Below are 20,859 nucleotides of genomic sequence, written 5' to 3' on the forward strand. Positions count from 1 at the left end.
TAACCGGACACTGTTTGTGTACGGGCTACCGTGGAGAGTGATTGCTGAGCAACACTGTGAGGGAGTTGGCCGATATTAGTAAGAGTGCTGAGTGCTAGAGGAGTTCCTAAATGACAGTGGGAGATCTGGAATTACATCAGGTAGAGGTACAGTCGGTAAGGTGCTGCTGAGGAAAAGGAGTTACCCAGTGACAGTGAGGGAGTTGGAATCACATCAGTAAGCATACAGTCAGTAACATAGGGTGCTATAGGAGAGGAGTTAATGCAGGCATGGATCAATAGGTGTGAGAGAATTTTCATTAACATTGATAGAATTACAGTGAGTAACATGGGGGTTAGTTTACTGTGTGAATGAGTAGATTAACGTCAGTTGAGAGATGTTGATTAACCAATTGTAAGCTTGTGTGATTAGAGTGATGGATGGTACAGGATACTTGCTGCTTGAAGTTGCCCTAAGAGTGTATCCACAGCAGTAAATCTCTACTTCCTGCCTCTTGTGATCTTTGTGCAATTACAACTTGGAGCTTTTCTTGCAGCAGAGTAACTTTAAACAGAAATGCTGACAAGCAATACAAGTGAAATTAGAGTGTTCTGGATCTCACTGATTTTACAAGCATGTTTGCTATATATCTTGTCAGAAAGCTTTTAAGGTTTCAATAAAGGCCCTGGAGTTCCAAAAAGGAAGCTGTCTTGGTTACATTTACTGTCCAGTGAAGGCAGTGCATTCTATAAGCTTTCCCTAAGTTCCCAAAGCAGTATGAACCAGTAGTATACATTGCTTGAGTTTTGAGGGATGATTGACTACCTGTGTAACTCCTCTTCAGAGACCTGAAATCAACTCACCCATATTAGCAGAAGCTGCAGAAGGTCTCGCAGCTTGGCTAAGTTGTTCAGCTGCATTCCCGGTGAGCTTGGCTGCTGTACACCATAAGTACATGTTCCTAATGAATTACTGGTATGACTTAAATGCAGAATTGCTGAAATAAGATAATTCTAGGACAGAAACCAAATTTTCACCTTTGGGGTTTTTGATGAGCTCTGTGCTGCAGAAAGATCCTGACTTTTAGTGACTTATTTCAGATGATATTTTGTGCCCAATCAAGACTAAACAAAACACTTTAGGAGCTACTTCAGGATCTAGTCAATGCAGCATGGCTCAGATTCATTGTGGGTGCTCTTTATTCTGCCCAACAGCACACTTCAACTCCAGTCTGCAAAAATAAAAATCTTATACATTACTGTAACGTTTCCTCTTTCTGTGCCAGCCAGTCCTCTCCTCCTGAAAGAGATGTCAATTCAATGTCAAATGGAGAGGCGGCCCTTGAAAACAATCGAAGTTCATTTTGTATTGGATTTTTATCCTTTTAGTCTGTTTTAGTGTTAAGTCTGTAAGTTAATTCGCTGCGCTTGAAGGTTTGTTTTCAGATGTTTCGTCACCATACTAGGTAACATCATCAGAGACAGTCTCTGGTGAAGCGCTGGTGGTATGTCCCGCCTCTCTATTTATAGGTCTTGGTTTCTTAAGGTAGGTGATGTCATTTCCAGTCCTTTTTTTCAAGGGAAGATAGATAGAATGTAAGTCGGTGTGTTTATTGATGGAGTTTAGCGTATGGAGCATAGTTCTCGAGTGGTAATGTATTTCTTGTTGCTTATATGCCTGACATGATTTGGTATTTCCAGGCTGGCGCTTTATTTCTTTCTTTAAAATCTTTTATCAGGAGAGAGCTGTTTTGGGAAATGGGTCACCATAAAATATTAATATTTCTCCAGCCCAAGTGAAACCGAATGTCACGTGCTCAAGCCAACAGTATGCTCTTTCCTCCAGAATTTGCTGTATTTTCAAAGTAAATGTGAAACCATCCCTAAAGAACTGTACCTGTATCACCTGATCTTCCTCCTTCTACACCACATTCTGACAGCGCTCCCCCTGCTCCTGTTCTACCAAATGAACCTTCTGGGTCTTGAATCTCAGATCTGGCCTGCCCGTGCTCTTGAGTGCTATCTGCATCGATGCTGGTGACCGGCAGTCCAGGTCCAAAGCGGATGAACGCTATATTGTCCTGGTTGTGTCTTCATCCACACCTTCACTAGACAGATATCTCTCAAATTCACATGAAGGCCACCATGACATGTGTTAACCTTATTCTCAGAGATCAGAGACCTCTATTACAGATTAGCAATTAAGACACTTTCTTACAGTAAGATACATATCCTAGCTGTAGTTCAGTAATCTGTTCCTCGTATCAGCTCATGTGTCCGGTGTCTTTCTGTTGTGTTCTTTCACTTTTTGTTTCTTTAGAACATGCCAGTCTACTCAGTTACTGCTTTGTCTACTAACTCCAAACTTCAAATAGTGGCACTCTGAATTTTGTCCCTTCTCTCCCCTCTACAGATTTCTGTATTGAAAATAATAACTTATGAAAAAGCCCGAAACAGCCTGGAATATAAGCAGCCTGAAATGACTTGTGTTTTAGTGTATATAGATGTACATACCAGACCTCTCAATATAGCCTTACAATCCTGTAGGGGCACACACTGGAAGTGAATGCAAGACCTGGCAATGAAAGGATACTACTGCAACTTGACCAAGGGTTTGTGGAACATTCTCTATTCACATGGGATATAAGAACTTTTCCAGAGTTCAATAGATTCGGGGTCGGTTCCTGAGGATTGGAGGGTGGCTAATGTTATACCACTTTTTAAGAAAGGTGGGCGAGAGAAAGCAGGTAATTATAGACCAGTTAGTCTGACCTCAGTGGTGGGAAAGATGCTGGAGTCTATTATAAAGGATGAAATTACTGCACATCTGGATAGTAGTAACAGGATAGGACAGAGTCAGCATGGATTTATGAAGGGGAAGAGAAAATGAGGTCTGCAGATGGTGGAGATCAGAGATGGAAATGTGTTGCTGGAGAAGCGCAGCAGGTCAGGCAGCATCTAGGGAACAGGAGAATCGACGTTTCGGGCATTAGCCTGAAGAAGGGCTAATGCCCGAAACGTCGATTCTCCTGTTCCCTAGATGCTGCCTGACCTGCTGCGCTTCTCCAGCAACACATTTCCATTTATGAAGGGGAAATCATGCTTGACTAATCTTCTGGAATTTTTTGAGGATGTAACTATGAAGTTGGACGAGGGAAATCCAGTAGATGTAGTGTACCTGGACTTTCAGAAAGCTTTTGATAAAATCCCACACAGGAGGTTAGTGAGTAAAATTAGGGTGCATGGTATTGGGGGCAAAGTACTAGATTGGATTGAAAATTGGTTGGCTAATAGGAAACAAAGGGTAGTGATAAACGGCTCCATTTCGGAATGGCAGGCAGTGACCAGTGGGGTACCGCAGGGATCCGTGCTGGAACCACAGCTTTTTACAATATATGTTAATGATATAGAAGATGGTATCAGCAATAACATTAGCAAATTTGCTGATGATACAAAGCTGGGTGGCAGGGTGAAAAGTGATGAGGATGTTAGGAGATTACAGGGTGACCTGGACAAGTTAGGTGAGTGGGCAGATGCATGGCAGATGCAGTTTAATGTGGATAAATGTATGGTTATCCACTTTAGTGGATTACTACCTCAATGGAATCAATTTATGTAAAGGGGCAGTACAGAGAGATCTGGGTGTTCTTGTACACCAGTCAATGAAGGCAAGCATGCAGGTACAGCAGGTAGTGAAGAAGGCTAATAGCATGCTGGCCTTCATAACAAGAGGAATTGAGTATCGAAGCAAAGAGGTGCTTCTGCAGCTGTTCAGGGCCCTGGTGAGACCACACCTGGAGTACTGTGTGCAGTTCTGGTCTCCAAATTTGAGAAAAGACATTCTGGCTATTGAGGGATTGCAGCGTAGGTTCACGAGGTCAATTCCTGGAATGGCAGGATTACCTTATACTGAAAGACTGAAGCGACTGGGCTTGTATACCCTTGAGTTTCGAAGATTGAGAGGGGATCTGATTGAGACGTATAAGATTATGAAAGGATTGGACACTCTGGCAGTAGGAAACATATTTCCACTGATGGGTGAGTGCCGAACCAGAGGACACAGCTTAAAAATACGGGGTAGACCATTTAGGACAGAGCTCAGGAGAAACTTCTTCACCCAGAGAGTGGTGGCTGTGTGGAATGCTCTGCCCCAGAGGGCAGTGGAGGCCCACTCTCTGGATTCATTTAAGGAGGAGTTGGATAGAGCTCTCAAAGATAGTGGAATCAAGGGTTATGGAGATAAGGCAGGAACAGGATACTGATTAGGAATGATCAGCCATGATTATATTGAATGGCGGTGCAGGCTCGAAGGGCTGAATGGCCTACTCCTGCACCTATTGTCTATTGTCTATAACTATTAAAGCCAACTGAATCCAGTACATCTCCATGCAAAGCACTAGCCACTTTCCAAGATATTGCCACAAACCTGTTCATATACAGCATTGTAAAGGGATGTAAATTAATAGCTGAAAATGTGTTGCTGGAAAAGCGCAGCAGGTCAGGCAGCATCCAAGGAACAGGAGAATCGACGTTTCGGGCATAAGCCTTCTTATGCCCGCAACGTCGATTCTCCTGTTCCTTGGATGCTGCCTGACCCGCTGCGCTTTTCCAGCAACACATTTTCAGCTCTGATCTCCAGCATCTGCAGTCCTCACTTTCTCCTGTAAATTAATACATCAAAACAACTTCAGTTTAATTGGACATGAGCATTTAAAGAAGTCAACACTTATCTCCACAAATCAAGCTGAATTTTGGTGTAAAGGATATTTTAAAATTTCTCTCTTGTTTTAGATGACAAACATGTCCCTAAATCCTGGCTATAATGTAGTACCTCTATGTGATTGACAAAACTAAAAACAGATTTGAAATCAAAAGTTACAATCATAGAATTTAGAACTGTTCCACAAAAGACTTTTGTAGTTGCTCATATGTAAACTGCCATGGAGTTTGCCAAGCACATTTCATAGGACCACATAATATATCCACTAAGTTTCCTTGTCCATCTTGCATGTAAGCTTGTCAGTCTTCCTATTATCAGTGCTAGCATACAGATCCAAAAGCCCTGGCGAGCCTGTCAAAGTTGACCATTCTTTGTGAGCGCAAACTGTGAAAGTTAATGGGTAGGTGAGTCTGGTTTCCTTGCAGATACTTCCAGGAAGCATTAGCTGGATAATGATGAGGAATGGAATCTGGTTGATTGCTCCCCACTTGACTAACATCCAACATACTTCAATTTGCTCTGTACTTCAAGGCCACTCTTACTAAATGAGCTGTCAAATGTATGCTTCCAGTGGAGCAAGTTGAACTGATGGCTTTTTCTTTGGTCAGATGAGTCTTGATCTGGGTAAAGATATGGGTGGTAATATGTACAGTGCATTGCATTCCAGCAGAAACTGATATGGGCTATGGTTGCAGTCAAAAAACGTTTTCATAGAAAGTGAAACTTCAATTTTAGCAGTCACAGCTCAGCACTACTGACTGCATTTGCTGCTCGCCTTTAGCCGTCAAAGAAAGTAATATGTAGTTTGGAATATAATTTTTGACAGCTTTTGGCCTGGAACAAATTCTTCATTCTTTACTGTTGAATTCATTTTCATTGCTGTAACCTGATTAAAATTGTTCCCATATGATAACCTGGCTGTTTTAACCTTTTACTCTGGCACTCCTAAACTGTGCTTTAACGTGGAAAACACTTTTTTAAATTCATTCATAGGATGTGAGTTTGCTGGATGAGGGAGCATTTACTCTCTGTCCCACTTACCCCTGCAAATGGTGGTGAGCTGCCTGTTGAACCACTGCAGTCCATGTGCTGTAGGTAGACCCACAATGCCATTAGGGAGGAATTTCAGGATTTTTACCTAATGACACTTACAGAATGGCAATATATTTCCAAGACAGGATAGAGTGTGCCTTGGAGGGGAGCTTGCAGGTTGTGGTATTCACATGTCTGCTGCCCTTATCCTTTTGGATGGAAGTGGTTATATATTAGGAAGGTGCGGTTGAAGGATGTTTGGAGATTTTCTGCAGTGCATCTTATAAATGGTGCATGCTGCTGATACTGAGGTCAGGAGAGTAAATGTGGATGTTGTGCTAATCAAGCTTTATCCTGGATAGTGTCAGTGTGTGTTTTTGCAGTTGCACTCATGCAGACATATGGAGAGGAATGGAATCTGACTTATGTGTGTAGATGATGTGGGAAGACAGGTGTGGCTGATTTGCAGGATATAAAGGGTCTTGACTTTTGATCTCTCCAACTACAAGTTGTTTTTCTACTAAATTGGTTAATAAACCAATGAACCTCAGGAAATGTAATTGATCAGAATTTAATGAAGTTCATTAGCTCATTTGATGCTCCAAATTGTAGTTTTGAACACTGCACTGACTAAATTGAAGAGCCATTGGTTGTGATGAGTTTTGGAGATTGATATATGGTTGTGCTTTTCTCTGTCATAGAGGGCAAATATGGTTGCATGCCTGTAGTGGATGTTCAATTCAACACCATTCAGTGCAGAATACATCTTTATTGCAGATGCTTTGCTCATTTGCAGTTGTTTGTACAGTACGTGTTCAAAATCATCACACTCTTATTTTGTGGTGCCTCCAATGAAAACAATACACTGTAGACATAGGACCGTACAAGAACATATTGTGCCTTTTAATGAAAAAAATTACTTTTATTCATTCTTGATGTCCTGCACACTGGCATTAGACAAAGCTGATTCAACATTCTGCAAATCAGGGAAAAGGACAAGCTGTTCTCCAGTATCTGACCTTTCCCTTTGATATTTTAATTTGCTCTGATGTCATCAGTATGAGTCCTCCCAACTTTGCAGTGGATTATAGACATTGAAGCACCACATTATCATTGCCATTGTTTGGGAATGTTACTGCTTCCACTGAAGATTTGTCCCACTTGTCATTTCATGGGCAAAATGAGCAGCAAAACATTCTTGAGCTTCAAAACTACACCAAATCAAACTTCACTCGTTTCTCCAAGTGCAGTGTGTTGTAGTATCAATTTCAACCTGGCATCTGAGCCTATTTCTAATGGTAACAGACTCAACCCACAAGCAACTTGGTCTTCATTCCAAATGTCAGCATATTTTGCAACAGTATTTCAGGCAGACTGCATGTTCTGAAAACAACAAATACTGAAGATCACAGCAGGTCAGACAGCATCCATGGAGAGAGAGCAAGCTCATGTTTTGAGTACAAATTCCAGCATCTACAGTAATTTACTCCTGCAGACTGCATGTTCTATTAAGAGGGCAGGGTCATGCACACCTATTGCGTTTTCAGTTGGCTGTCTGTCTTTTGCAGTGACAGGATTACTTCCACTTTTGTAACGCCTGAAACATGGTAAACCTGCCCAGAGTGCTTCATGGGAGTGTTACCAAATTAAAATTGGATATTGAGCCACATAAGGAGATATTGTGGCAGATTGCCTCAAATGTGAGTTCAAGAGCTAGGTTTTATCTTTTGAGGATGAAGAGGTTTAGGGTAGCAATATCAGAGCTTAGTGCCGAGGCAGCTGAACCCAAGTCTTCCTGGGATGCCTAAAATGCTCATGTTGGATAAATGCGAGGATCTCAGGTTATGGAACTGGAAGAGGTTGACAGAAATTCTCTATGTTCTAATTTGTAGCCCCAGAATGTTTAGTGGGATCTCCTAGGTAGTTATCAGATTCTCCAGTAGACTCGTCAAAGATGATAAGTTCAAGTTGGCTACATTACTTCAATTCATTCAAGTTACAGGGGACAGCCTTGTGCAGCACATCTCCAGCTCACATTCATGGAGTCACTGCTTAGGTCAAAGTTTCACTCTCCTTGTTTGTGTTCTCTTCTGGTTTTCCTCCTGAATCCTCCTGATTCCTGAAGAAGGGCTTATGCCCGAAACGTCGATTCTCCTGTTCCCTAGATGCTGCCTGATGATGATCCAGTCGCATCACATTATCATGGAGTGAGCTTGGCAATGCAGAAATCTAACCTGAAGCCTAATGCAAAATTTTGTAGATCATCTTTTGTAAAGCCATCTGATAAGGCACTACCCTCCAGTAATTTTCTCCCATCTGGAGTTTTTGCTACCCAGAGAAGATAGCTGGATAGCAGCAGTTGGTTATGGAACCTCCATCCATTGTAAGGTTTCAGAGATGCCCTGCATTGTAACCAACTACTGCATTCTCACTACTTTTAAAATTACTTTTCTTAACTACTGTTTTCCATGTGCTCCCTTTGCTTTATAATAAGCCTCAGTTCAAGATCTAAGCCAATGACTTGAGATATTTAATGGTCTTCAGGTCATCTGTCTGCAGTAGCAAGTTGGTTTTTTGTCTGTTGCTTCATGTTTGGTGCTTGTGGGGCAAGTTGGAAACCGACGACCACAACTTATGAAATGTGAATGTTCCTGACACACCAAACCCAAGCTTCAAGCAGGGCAATCAATTTCAAATTCATCCTATCTATTTTTGGAAAGATGGTATAACAGTTTCTCTCACAATGTAGACAATGTAAGCCTTCTTGTTTAAGGGGGGGGCTTCATCTGGCTACGCTTCCAAAATTAACATACGTCTGTAAGAAATGAAACTTTTGAATCATTCATATAAAGATTTGAGCCACACAAGTTCTCTAATTGAGCCATCTTCTGCTTGTGGCAAGTGCAAAGATTAAGGAAGATTTACCATTCACATTGACCTGAGGCATGCCATCCTGTCATTGCTAGGGAGTGTGTTTTCTTTTAATGTGGATTTCTGGATGTAAATGAACTCCGCATGACATCTTCTGCTGTGTTCAAGTAAACAGCACAGTGCTGTTTAAAACAAGATCGTTCTTTGCAGCGAATTATCCCTTGGAACACAATACTGACTGATTCAGTCCATTCCTGTGGTGTTTTAGTGGGTAGTTCAATTTTCAGGAATGAAGACGTTACTCATCTGATCCCTTATCAATTTCAATTTATTTTGAAGTCTATGCTGAAACACTGGGACAGTATTTTCTTTCCTTTTGAGTACAGACTGTTGGGATGGATTCTTGCCCAATTAATTACCAGCCAAAAATAAGTTCAAAGAATAGAGCATGGCCAATAAAAATAATAGTAAACGGCATTATTTTATCACAGGCCTACAGAAATGTAGTTCTTATCCCACCTTGCATCTTAACTTTGATCTTTTAGTGTAGAATTTCATAGCCAGCAATAAATGACTCCATTTTCCATCACATCATCTTCAAAGCTGATCTAATGCCAGTCTGGCCATTATGGCATAAACTTAACGGTTGCATTCATTAGTGGGGAAGGAGAGGGTTGGGCTTGTCTGCTAACAGTGTGCAGATAGTACATGCTGTGTCTGCGGTGTTACCACAGACTTGTTAATTCTACTGGGGGGATAATTTCTGTCTGATTTCATGATTTTGCAAAGCCCTCTTCTCTCAAAAGTTGCACTTGGAGCCATGTTAATGAGTGCAGTTGGCTCTATCTTAGTTTTTGAGACAAGGGCAGTTAACTGAAGCTGAATCTACACAGGTTTGCTTCAGAAAATAGCAGTGAAGTCTCTGTTCAGAATATTAGATGATTTGCAATATCACTGGATCAAAAAAATGGCATCCCTACTGTGTAGGTGAAAGGTAGCAAAGAAGCCACTTAATCTTTATTTTATCTTGATGTCTTTTCATCTACTGCTAAGTGAGAGTTAGTGGTAGCACACTCCCCTCTGAGGCAGAGCATTGTGGGCTCAAGATCCCCTTTACAGACTTGACTACATGATCTAAGATGACACTCCAGCACAGAACTGAGGGTATGCCGCACTGTCAGGACATGCTGTGTGTGGAAGAGGAAATAAACCAAGACCCCATTTGGCTTCTCGGGTGCAGAGAAGAGATTCCAATGACACAGCTAGAGGGAGGAAGGGGGGAGTTATTCCCCAGTGTTCCGCCTGATATTTATCCTTCAGCCAACATCCACTAAAATAACTTTGTCAGCATAACTGCAGTCTTGGGGATCTTGATGTTTACAGGTTAGTTGATTTATTTCTTGCACTAAAACAATGACTGCCCTTTATAAGTATTTAACAGCTTTTAATGTGCTTTATGTTGTCCTGACATCATGAAAAGCATGACGTAAAATCAAATGTTTCTTCAAACGTAAAGTGCATTAAAGCAAATGGAGTACTTTGGAACTGTAGTCACTATTATAATGTAGGAAGTGTGGAAACCATATGGCAAGTTGTAAGCTTTCATAAGAAGCATTAAGATAATGACAGGATCATTTGTTTCCACAGCATTGGCCAAAGAGGCCACAAAGTTTAATCAGATCTTTCTCATTTACCTGAGGATGCAGTCAGAACCTCTGTTCATCATCTCCACTGAAAGACTGTATTGGTGACTGTGCAGCATTCCTTCTGTGCTGCACTGGAGTGTCAGCATGGATTGGGCACTGAAGCTTCGAGTGGGCATTTGTTGGTATGGTGCTGGAACTTTGGCATGTAATTATTATCACCCTTTGTTGTTGGGCTAATGCTTATGAATGGAAGCTGATATTCTGAATGTGTGTAAGTTTTACAATATTGAGGTATCCTGTTTGTCTATTTTCAGGAGTTCCTGAATGTCTGAACACTTGGTCGAATTCTACATTTTTCCCATGTGTTCCTAGTATGAGCAAACAGGCTGAGACATCCCCACTGCTGTCCTGGCTGTGGTCCTGCAAAAGGGCTTGGGGGTCTTTTTAACTCTCTGCAGTTCATTACCAGGTCAGACACTTGCCAGCTGAACTAATAGGGAGTTCTCAAACCATGAATTTATAAAGAGATACACCTGGAGGAGAGGATGTAACATTTTGTGGTTTTGTATTGTGCACAGTTTCCAGTGCTGTGAATGAGGGATGTCGGTGTTGGTGGCAGCTGTATTTGAGAATGGTGAAGGTGTAAAACTACACAGGGTTTCATTTGTCAGCTCACAGAAAGGCTCTTTGTTCACTCAGTTCTGAGATGATTTTTTTTTAAAAGAAAACCTTGAGAGCAGTTTGATATTCTCATACAAGTATCATTTGCTCCTGTTTCAATGGTCCCAGTCAGACTAATACTCATCCATTTGGGTCAGAAACTGTTAAAAGGCCTAAACATCAAAGTTATCAATTAGGAAGCCAGCATTTTGGAAAATGGCATTTCTGACATATTAGGAGACCTGAAAAAGAAATCTTGGCTCTTGCAAAGAGAACGCCTCATTTATGAACTTCATGCATTAATAGTGACTATTTGAAGCAGCTGGGTGCATAGTGTGAATTCTGGGGGTGGGGAGAGGGTGGGATGGTATGAGTGACAGCCCTTAACATCAGGGCCCTATTTGACAGAGTATGGCATCAAAATGTCTTGGCAAATCAAGGGGGTGAACTGTCTGCTGGTTGGAGTCATACCTGGCACATAAGACGGTGGTCGCTGTCGGAGGTTAGTCATCTCACTCCACGGTATTTCTGCAGGAGTTCCAGGGTAGTGCCAGAGGTCCAACCATTTTCAGCTGCTTCATCAATGACTTTCCCTCCATCATAAGATCAGTTTACTGATTGCACAATATTCAAGATGCATTAAGACCCCAGCAACACTCGGGCTGATGTGTGGCACACATGTTTCTTGCTACTAGAGTGGGCAAGCTGTAACTACCACTAACAAGAAAGAACATCACCATTTCCCTTCAACATTCAATAGAATTACCATCACTGAAACCACCATTTCCAGCCTTTGGTAGGGATGGAGAAGATGAACTCAGCCATATAAATGCCGTGGCTACAAGATGAGGTCAGAAACAAGGAATTTTGCAATAAAGCCTGAGCACTACCTACAATGCATAAGTCAGTAGTATGATTGAATACTGTCCAGTTGCTTGGATGGTAGTGGTTCCATCAGTAAAAGAGGAAGCAATTAAAATCAGAATAATGGGGACCAGATTTTAGGAGCACTGGGATAACAGGGTTGTTTGACTGGAGATTAGAATTGGCAGTGGCCAAGGCTGTGGAGGGCTTTGAAAGCAAAGATGCCAACTTTAAACATGAGACATTGATTCTGGATTATACAATGTAAGTCAAAAGTATGAAGCTGATGGTCTGAAAGGACTATCAGCACAAAGCTTCATTCTGTATAAAGCTGAAACCACCTCTATCTCGATGCAGAGGAACCTCGATTGTTGTGGTTCTGTTCGCCGAGCTGGGAATTTGTGTTGCAGATGTTTCGTCCCCTGTCTAGGTGACATCCTCAGTGCTTGGGAGCCTCCTGGGAAGCGCTTCTATGATGTTTCCTCCGGCATTTATAGTGGTTTGTCTCTGCCGCTTCTGGTTGTCAGTTCCAGCTGTCCGTTGCAGTGGTCAGTATATTGGGTCCAGGTCGATGTGCTTATTGATTGAATCTGTGGATGATGCCATGCCTCTAGGAATTCCCTGGCTGTTCTCTGTTTGGCATGTCCTATAATAGTAGTGTTGTCCCAGTCGAACTCATGTTGCTTGTCATCTGCTAAGGATAGCTGGTCGGGTCATTTCGTGGCTAGTTGGTGTTCGTGGATGCAGATTGTTAGCTGTCTTCCTGTTTGTCCTATGTAGTGTTTTGTGCAGTCCTTGCATGGGATTTTGTACTACTATTATAGGACAAGCCAAACAGAGAACAGCCAAGGAATTCCTAGAGGCATGGCACTCATCCACCGATTCAATCAATAAGCACATCGACCTGGACCCAATATACCGACCACTGCAACGGACAGCTGGAACTGACAACCGGAAGCGGCAGAGACAAACCACTATAAATGCTGGAGGAAAGATCACAGAAGCGCTTCACAGGAGGCTCCTAAGCACTGAGGATGTCACCTAGACAGGGGACGAAACGTCTGCAGCACAAATTCCCAGCTCGGCGAACAGAACCACAACAACGAGCACCCGAGCTACAAATCTTCTCACAAACTTTGAACCTCGATTATCCGAAGGACACGGGTGGGCAGTATTCCATTCGGTTAATCAATTGCCGGATAACGTAGTTTAGCCAAGCATCGGCACCTTGCGACCTTGCTGGATAATCCAATATTTGGATAATCGAATGCTGGATAATTGAGGTTCCTCTGTACTACACAATAGCTGTCTGTAGGCACCTCTGCCCTAGTTCCCGACACTGCAATTTACTTTATTTCTTCTCTGATCTCCCCTCACACCCAACCAGAGACTCTCCTCTTGTAGTTTTTGTCCTTTTTCCCTTTCTGATCTTCCTGTGAGCTGTGGGAAGAGCATCCCACCCAGACAACTTTGGAAAGGAAGATGAGATTGGTGATAGAGGTCAGTAGGATCAAGGGTGGGATTTTTGAGGAGATGACGATTATAAAAACCAGATTGGATTCCAGTCTTGGCCAGCTGTGTGGAATTTGCACATTCTCCCCATGTCTGCTGGGGCTTCTGCCAGATGCTTCGGTTTCCTCCCACAGCCTGAAGATGTGCAGGTTAGGTGGGCTGGCCATGCTAAATTGCCCATAGTGTCCAGGGGTGTGCATGTGAGGTTAGTTAGCCAGGATAAATGTAGGCTAATGGGATGCTCTTCAAAGGGTTGCTGCGGACTTGATGGGCCGAATGGCCTCTTAACACATTGTGGGGATTTTATGATCCTAAAAAGGGGAGGAGAGCAGTACTCATTATGAAAATGTGCTGGCAGCAGTGTCCTTGAATATTTAGAAGGCAGAGGTGGATAGATACTTGGCAAAAAAAAATGGATGGTGAAAGCATATCATGGGAATGTAGAGTTAAGATTGAGCAGCCGCAATGTTGTAAAATGGCAGAGTAACTTCAAGGCATTATAAAATGTTTACTAACCAATAAATTACTTTCTGAAGAATAGTCATTGTTGCAGTGTAGCAAAAACAAGGGGTTTGTTCAATGCAAGCTCTAACAAACAGCAGTGTGAAAGTAACCAGATAACTTCTATACATCACTGACTGATTGATATAACAGGGCATCAGAACTCACTTGCTGGACTGCACAATACTGCCAGGAGACCCCTACTTCCCCTGAAAGGGTGACAGGACCTCAACTTCTTGACTTAGCTGAGTGACGGCATCTCTGATAGTGCTGCATTCGCTCAATGTTGTGTTAGAATATCAAATTTGATTTTATCCTTTGCGGAGGAAGGGAAGTAAGCTTTGAGAGAGGAGATGGCTAATCAAACCCAAATTCTTACAATCTGCATTTCTGTTTTACTCAACAGGGGCTGGAATTACTACTGGATATTGGCGACATAGAGCCTGAAGATGACTATGCTCAAAGAGCCATGTTTAGTTGTGGTGACCTGGTTTCTGTGGGCGTGGACAGATCAGAGCCAGCAAGCTATCCGTATAGTACATCATACCTTCCCCTCTTCTGTCTTTCTTTACTATTTTCCCCCTTGTTCCTGTACTTCCTTTCCTCAGAGAACTCTGAAATGACATTTACAGTAGAACTTGCATTTAAGGAGCCTGGCCACCTGCAATGCCCTGTACAGTGAAGAGCAGTCTCTGGTTCCCAAAGCTAAGTGTTTCAGAAATGGATTCTTCTAAATGGGCAATGCTGCCAAATCTTGGAGAGGAAAGGATTTGGCTCATTCAGTATCGCTTTGCACTTTTACCCTGAGGAAAAGGGATGAAGAAGTCATTTGTTGGGCGTTCGTTTCTTTGTTTTGGTGCCATATTGTTGTAGGACAACGAGCTGAATTTCTCAAAGCTTCGATATGTATTAGGAAGCATCGTTTTGTCAAAATTTCGGAAGAGGCCTCTCATTGGTTGTCTTTCTGTCTCTCTCATTCGGATTACAAATGGATGCACGTTCTTGACAAGGAAACAGTGCATCAAATGAATTCCTAAAATGTAAGCTTTTTGAAAAGGGGGGCTTCTTTTTTACATATATATATAATAATATATTATATATATATATATATATATATATATATATATAAACTAACAGTAAATAGTGTTAGCTGCTTATATATGAAGATTACATGCAATTCGAGCTGTGTCGAATGTAGCTAGTTGTACATAACATTGTGTGTTGATTGTATAGTAACCTATTTGAATCTTCTCATGGGATTTTTGTTTCCTTTTCCCAAATGTTCTTGAACTAATGGAGGGCTATATTGCACTAACTGTGAAAGGCTTGTATTTATGCATAGATTGCTGTGCCCCTGTCCCAGTCCCTTTTTGAACCAACGCCATGACTGTGATTTAAAGTAAAATGCATTTTATTTCCAGTTCATTAACATTGCCACTCTGCTTCTTTAAAAGATTTCCCCTTTTTTAAAAGTGTAATAGGCCTGTTGAAATTTTAATTTGTGACTCAAAAGTCAATTTTGAATTCAAAATTATTTAATAACCAGTTGTTCTTGTTTCTCTCTTCCCATCTCCTGCTTTTCCAAGTAGTCCAAGGTGCAGTTCTTAGCCCAAGTATTTGTTAAATTTCTTTTTGTATATATTCCATATCCTTCCTTGTATTTTAACCCATCTGCAAGACGAGCTTCAGATTATTTAAAAATATTTCCTCCTCTTTCCCATTGCCCTCAAAATAACATACGTTATGATTTACTGGAGCACACATTTTGTAAAAGTGAAAGCTTTGTTTTAAGACATCTCAACTAACGTAATTATCTTTGCACAAGCAGTTACCTGTAAGTATTGCCTCAATGGTTTGTGTATATCGAAAACTGGCAACTAGGATATAACATTGTCATGGCCAAAGCTGAGATTCTGTACTGTTTTATTTCCTCTATCTCTCCCTTTGAGAAAGAGGAGCAGCTGCTTGTGTTTTATCTGGTTGAGACACAAGGTGTGCAGTCACACAGAGATAGTGTCTTGTTTATGTTTAGGTGTATATTTTGTAATGCTTTAATTTAAAGACCTGTTTTGAAGTCCTGTGCCCAGTATGTCACTGCAAAGGAATTTTTTCAGTTGTCAGCTGCAGAACCATGTAGCAGGAATGCGAGGATCTGAGGATTAAGGAGCTGTTTTGACATTGGCTGTACTCTGCGAGTATGTTTACTGCTCACAGCTGTGGACCCTGTTATGAGACCGTACGACTGATGCTCTGGAAGCGCTGGGATGCGATGATTATATCATGTAATTATGTTTGCAACCTCTGAACCCTGCCTACTTTCCAGTGGAAATAAGTATGTGTGTCTTGACAGTTCATAAAGACTGTTATAAATGTACAGAAAATTGTTTATCAGTTCAAGCTTTTAACGTGGAATGTGCTTAATAAATTACTTCAGTTACAAAATATGAAGCCTATTGCAGATCTTCTCTCAAACCATAGACTCGGCTCACATGGTGACAAACGTGGGCACAGAAATGGTGTGTGTCATTGAGGAAGAAGCAAGCAACTCTTCTGAGGTATTGTCGCAGATTCAACATGGCAGCAGAATAGCAGGACTGCGTGCAGTCTCTTGTCTGGAACTCCTCCACTTCCATATGCTTTCTTGTTTTAATTTCTTTTTTGCCTTTCCATTTGATTCTTTTTTTATTTCTTTCAATTTCTTTTCTTTGGAGCCTTTTGCTGTGGATTAGTCAGTGTGGTAAATATAGTGGACCATGCCTGGATTGATGGCAACTCCTGGCGCTCAGGGGGATTGGTGGATGTGGCTCCTCACGGTGGCTGGAGGTGGCAATGGCAGCAAGGCCACCTTCCCTGTATTTGTGGCTGGCGGCAGCAAAGCCCCTCCAGCAATTGGTGGCAGTGGACTTTTCAAGATGGTAGCACCAGCAAGGCAACATCTCCGAGGACTGCAGCCAGAGTGGGACTCTTGAAAGACAGTAGCAGTGCTTGGTCTGCCAGGGAGCTAGGGATTCCTGGTTGCAGTAGGCTCAGAACCGGGACTCCTGATGTTGGCAAGGCAGCCGCTGTGGTGGCAGCATGGTATGCCTTGGAGCAGGGAATCCTGGTGTAAAAGAGTCCCCGGCTCTGCTGCCGTCTCCTGGTTGTGGGGCCTGTGTAGGTTCTGACATCAGTAGCGGCACAGTGACTCCAGTGGCGAAGAGATGGCACCTAACGAGTTGCAACTCCTATGTTGGTGGGTCTGGCAGCAGGTTGAGGAGAGTTGGAAACACCAATGATGTTACTAAGCCAGCTCAGAGTTCGGAACTCTTTCAATTATATCTTTTATCCTTATTGTTATAGAGTCATAGAGATGTACAGCACGGAAACAGATCCTTTGGTCCAACTCATCCATGCAGACCAGATATCCTAACCTAATCTAGTCACACCTGGCACATATCCCTCCAAACCGTTCCTATTCATATACCCGTCCAGATGCCTTTTAATTGTTGCAATTGTACCAGCCTCCTCTGGCAACTCATTCCATTCATGCACCACCCTCTGTGTGAAAACGTTGCCCCTTAGGTCTCTCTTATATTCTTTCCCCTCTCACCCTAAACCTATGCCCTCTAATTCTGTCTTCCCCTATCCCAGGGAAAAGACTTTGTCTATTTATCCTACCCATGCCCTTCATGATTTTATAAACCTCTATAAGGTCACCCCTCAGAAACTATTCAAAATGGCACCAGATTGTGGCATCTGTTGAATCTTTTCATTGTATTTTACTTTATTAGATTAGATGCCCTACAATATGAAAACAGGCCTTCTGGCCCAACCGTCCACACTGACCCTCTGAAGAGTAACCCACCCAGACCCATTTCCCTCTGACTAATGCACCTAGCACAATGGGCAATTTAGCATGGCCAATTCACCTGACCTGCACATCTTTGGACTGTGGGGGTAACCGGAACATCCAGAGGAAATCCATGGGGAGAATGTACAAACTCCCACACAGTTCCCCAAGGCTGGAATCGAACCTGGGATCCTGGTGCTGTGAGGCAGCAGTGCTAAGCCACTGTGCCAATCCACTATTATTTGCTAAAATACAAGTGACAATAAATAAATTATTCATTGTGTTCCATTTAGTTATCAGCAATACAGAGAAAATATAATACATAAAAATCTGATTTGGATTCCCTTGTGTGACAGTGGTTACAGGATGATTTTATGAAGGTGTTTATGATGATGAAAGGAGTTTGTCAAACGGGAAAATCTTGCCTCTGCGAAACAAATGTGTGCGGGTAAGTTAATTATAATAAAATTTGAGCATATGTATCTTTTATTTACTCATCGAACGTGGACGTCAATTTATTGCCCGTCCTTCGTTCTTGAAGGTGGTGGTGAACTGACTTTTTGAACTTGAGACTAATTGATCTTCCCCATTCCTATGCGGTCCTCCACTGTAATGTTTCGTTGGTGATTGGAATGAATTGATTCAGCTGCCAAATGAGGCAGCTCTCCTGTTAATGAGTAAAACTCCCCTAGTAATAATGAACTCGAGGGTAGAGAACAGTGGTGAGTTTTGTCCATTTCTTAAAACAGTCCAGATGGAAGATCTTGAGCTGATCTAAGCACTTTCCTGAGATTGCGATGTCATTATGTTTTGGGACTGTCAGAGGGAGCTTTTGGTTTGCCTTCACCAAATGGGCTACAGCCATTCAAGAAGTAGCTAACAAGCAGGATAGATAAGAGAACCAGTAAATGAAGCGTGTAGGCATTCAGTAAATTACTACACAAGGCTATTAACAGAGCCTGTGGTGTTGGGAGCAATACATTGGCATGGTTACAAGGTTAGCTAACTAACCCTGTAAGTTGGTATAAGGGGGCCATTTTCATAATGGCAACCTATAACTAGTGGTGTGCTACAGGAATTGGGCCGCAATTATTTATAATCTGTATTACTGACTTGGATGAAGGAAGTGAATGTACTAGCAGCAAGTTTGTGGATGACACAAAAATAGGTGGTAAGGTAAGTAGTGAGTGTGATAACCTGTCTATATTCTTCTGCAGACTCAGTTAATGGGCAAAAACTTTGCAGGTGGAATATAGGGTAGGAAAATGTGAGTTTGTGCACTTTTGGCAGGAAGAATAAAGGAATAGAATATTATTTATGTGGGAATAGACTGCACAAAGGGATTTGGGGATCCTTGTGCATGATTGAATCGCAAAATGCATCCAAGTTCAGTGGGTAGTCTGGAAGATAAATGGACTGTTAGCTTTCATTTCAAAGGGCATGGTGTTTAAAAATAGGGAAGTCTTGCTAAACTGAAAGCATGATCTGGCCCCAACCAATGGCTCCTGCATCCCCTGATTGAATAAAAACAAACCTGTAACTAACCTTGTGCTGTACCTGATCTGGGGGTGGTGGAGAGTTCATGCTGATTGTTTCAGTAGAAACATTTCATACTCTGTAAGCTAGTTCACGGTCCTAAAACAACAATTAACTTGTTCCCTCATTATCTGATCCATTTCTAAGTGGCTGTCTAACTAATAGGAATGGGATGAAAGAGGTTAACATTTCAGCAGTTAGATTCGTCCAAGCCTGACTGAATTTATTTCGACACTTTTAGGTGCTGACTGAGATTTCCAACTTCCCTTTCTTTTAAATTTCAGTCATTGGCATTGACAATTTTTCAGTTTACCTGTGTGAAAACATCAGTCTATTAAAATATCTTTGAGTTTTTGAGATTTTTTAAGGACTCCGGTTAATCCAGGCTGAGTTGGAAAGTTGGAATGTGGCGGGGCCCAGCATTCGGCCAGTTCCAAAAGCTGCTATCCATACTCAGCTGGTCTTGGCTGTAGTGTGAGCTTCATTTGGCTAGGGAATCTGGTCCGGGGGGTAATGGGCTGATGAGTTGGACCTTGATCTATCAGCAGTTAGAGGCCAACAACTCTGCAGATTCATCAGACACTCTCAGAATTCAGCAGCCTGACAGAGGGTCAGGAGGACCAATCAATAGCTCCCACTGGGTCCATTTCACAGTCTTCAGCAGCTGTGAGAAATTCCAACTCCATTGCTTCGCTTCACAAACTTCAGGGTCATCCAGAACCAATGCCATGAGTCCATTTTTAATAGAAGCTTAAACCTGTCCTGAACCAATTGGGGTTAAAAACATGCCCTTTCGCCTGAACTGCTCGAGGCTGACTATTGTGTCTGCATTTGGTTTGTATCCCTCAAAATCCTTCCCATCCATCTGTCTCTCCAAATGTCTTTTAAATGTTGCTATTGTACCTGTCCCAACCAATTTCTTTGGCAGATTCAAAAAGTGGTCAGGCAGCATCCAAGGAGCAGGAGAGTCTATGTTTTGGGCATAAGCCTGCGGGCAATTGGAACTAGCTGACTGGGCACGATAATCAGCCTTGAGCAGTTCAGGCCAAAGGGCCTGTTTCCATGCTGTATTACTCTACGACTTCTCCAATTGCTTTTCCCCTTTCAATCTCCACAGTGATCTGCCAGTGCTGCATCCCTCCAAAATCAAGTTTTCTGATCCCTGAGCATCAGTGCTCCACTACTGGAGACACTCTCTTCAGCTGCCTGAGCACTAAGCACACTGCAATTTCCTCCTTGAAAGCCCTCTCTACCTTCTTTGTGATACACAGAATACAGTATTTCCTTCTGCTAGAGGAGACGCATGATAATGTTCACATCTCACCAACACACAACCCCAGTGCAATACATTCAGGGAAAACGTGCCTGTCAGTAAGTAATGAATATTCAGCCAACTGGGCTTTTATTGAATAATCAGATTATCATCTCTCCCCATCCTGTCCTGTCTCAGCCAGATACTGTACACATTCCAGTGAAAATGGACTAGGATGATATGGAGAGCAGCAAGTTCCCATGAGATACACAGATGACAGTGCTGATATCTAGTGCTGAGTCGTGTACTATTCTTGGCAGCCATTTTTCTACCTAACTCCTCCCTCAGTTCTGAAATAACCGGATAAGCCAAGTATTGTCTCCTATTGCCAATGTTTGTGGATCAACTCATTTTTCATTGGGGATTGGAATGGCCAATCAGCCCCCCAAACCTGTCAT

At 42.2% G+C, this 20,859-nt stretch overlaps 1 protein-coding gene across 4 annotated transcripts in view; it reads left to right on the top strand.

Moving 5' to 3' along the window:
• The window catches only part of LOC122556778 (F-box/WD repeat-containing protein 11), a 177,509-nt gene extending 161,281 nt beyond the window's left edge, over window positions 1-16,228 (top strand). For all 4 annotated transcript variants that reach the window (XM_043703932.2, XM_043703930.2, XM_087995466.1 and 1 more), the window contains one exon: window positions 14,191-16,228. The gene's annotated coding sequence lies outside the window, so the exon portion shown is untranslated. The remainder of the gene's footprint in view (window positions 1-14,190) is intronic.
• The last annotated feature ends 4,631 nt before the right edge of the window (window positions 16,229-20,859 follow it).

The sequence above is a fragment of the Chiloscyllium plagiosum genome, unplaced genomic scaffold (genome assembly GCF_037043375.1).
Source record: "Chiloscyllium plagiosum isolate Xiang-an unplaced genomic scaffold, Cpla_swu_hap1 HiC_scaffold_16, whole genome shotgun sequence".
Taxonomy (NCBI): Eukaryota; Metazoa; Chordata; class Chondrichthyes; order Orectolobiformes; family Hemiscylliidae; genus Chiloscyllium; species Chiloscyllium plagiosum.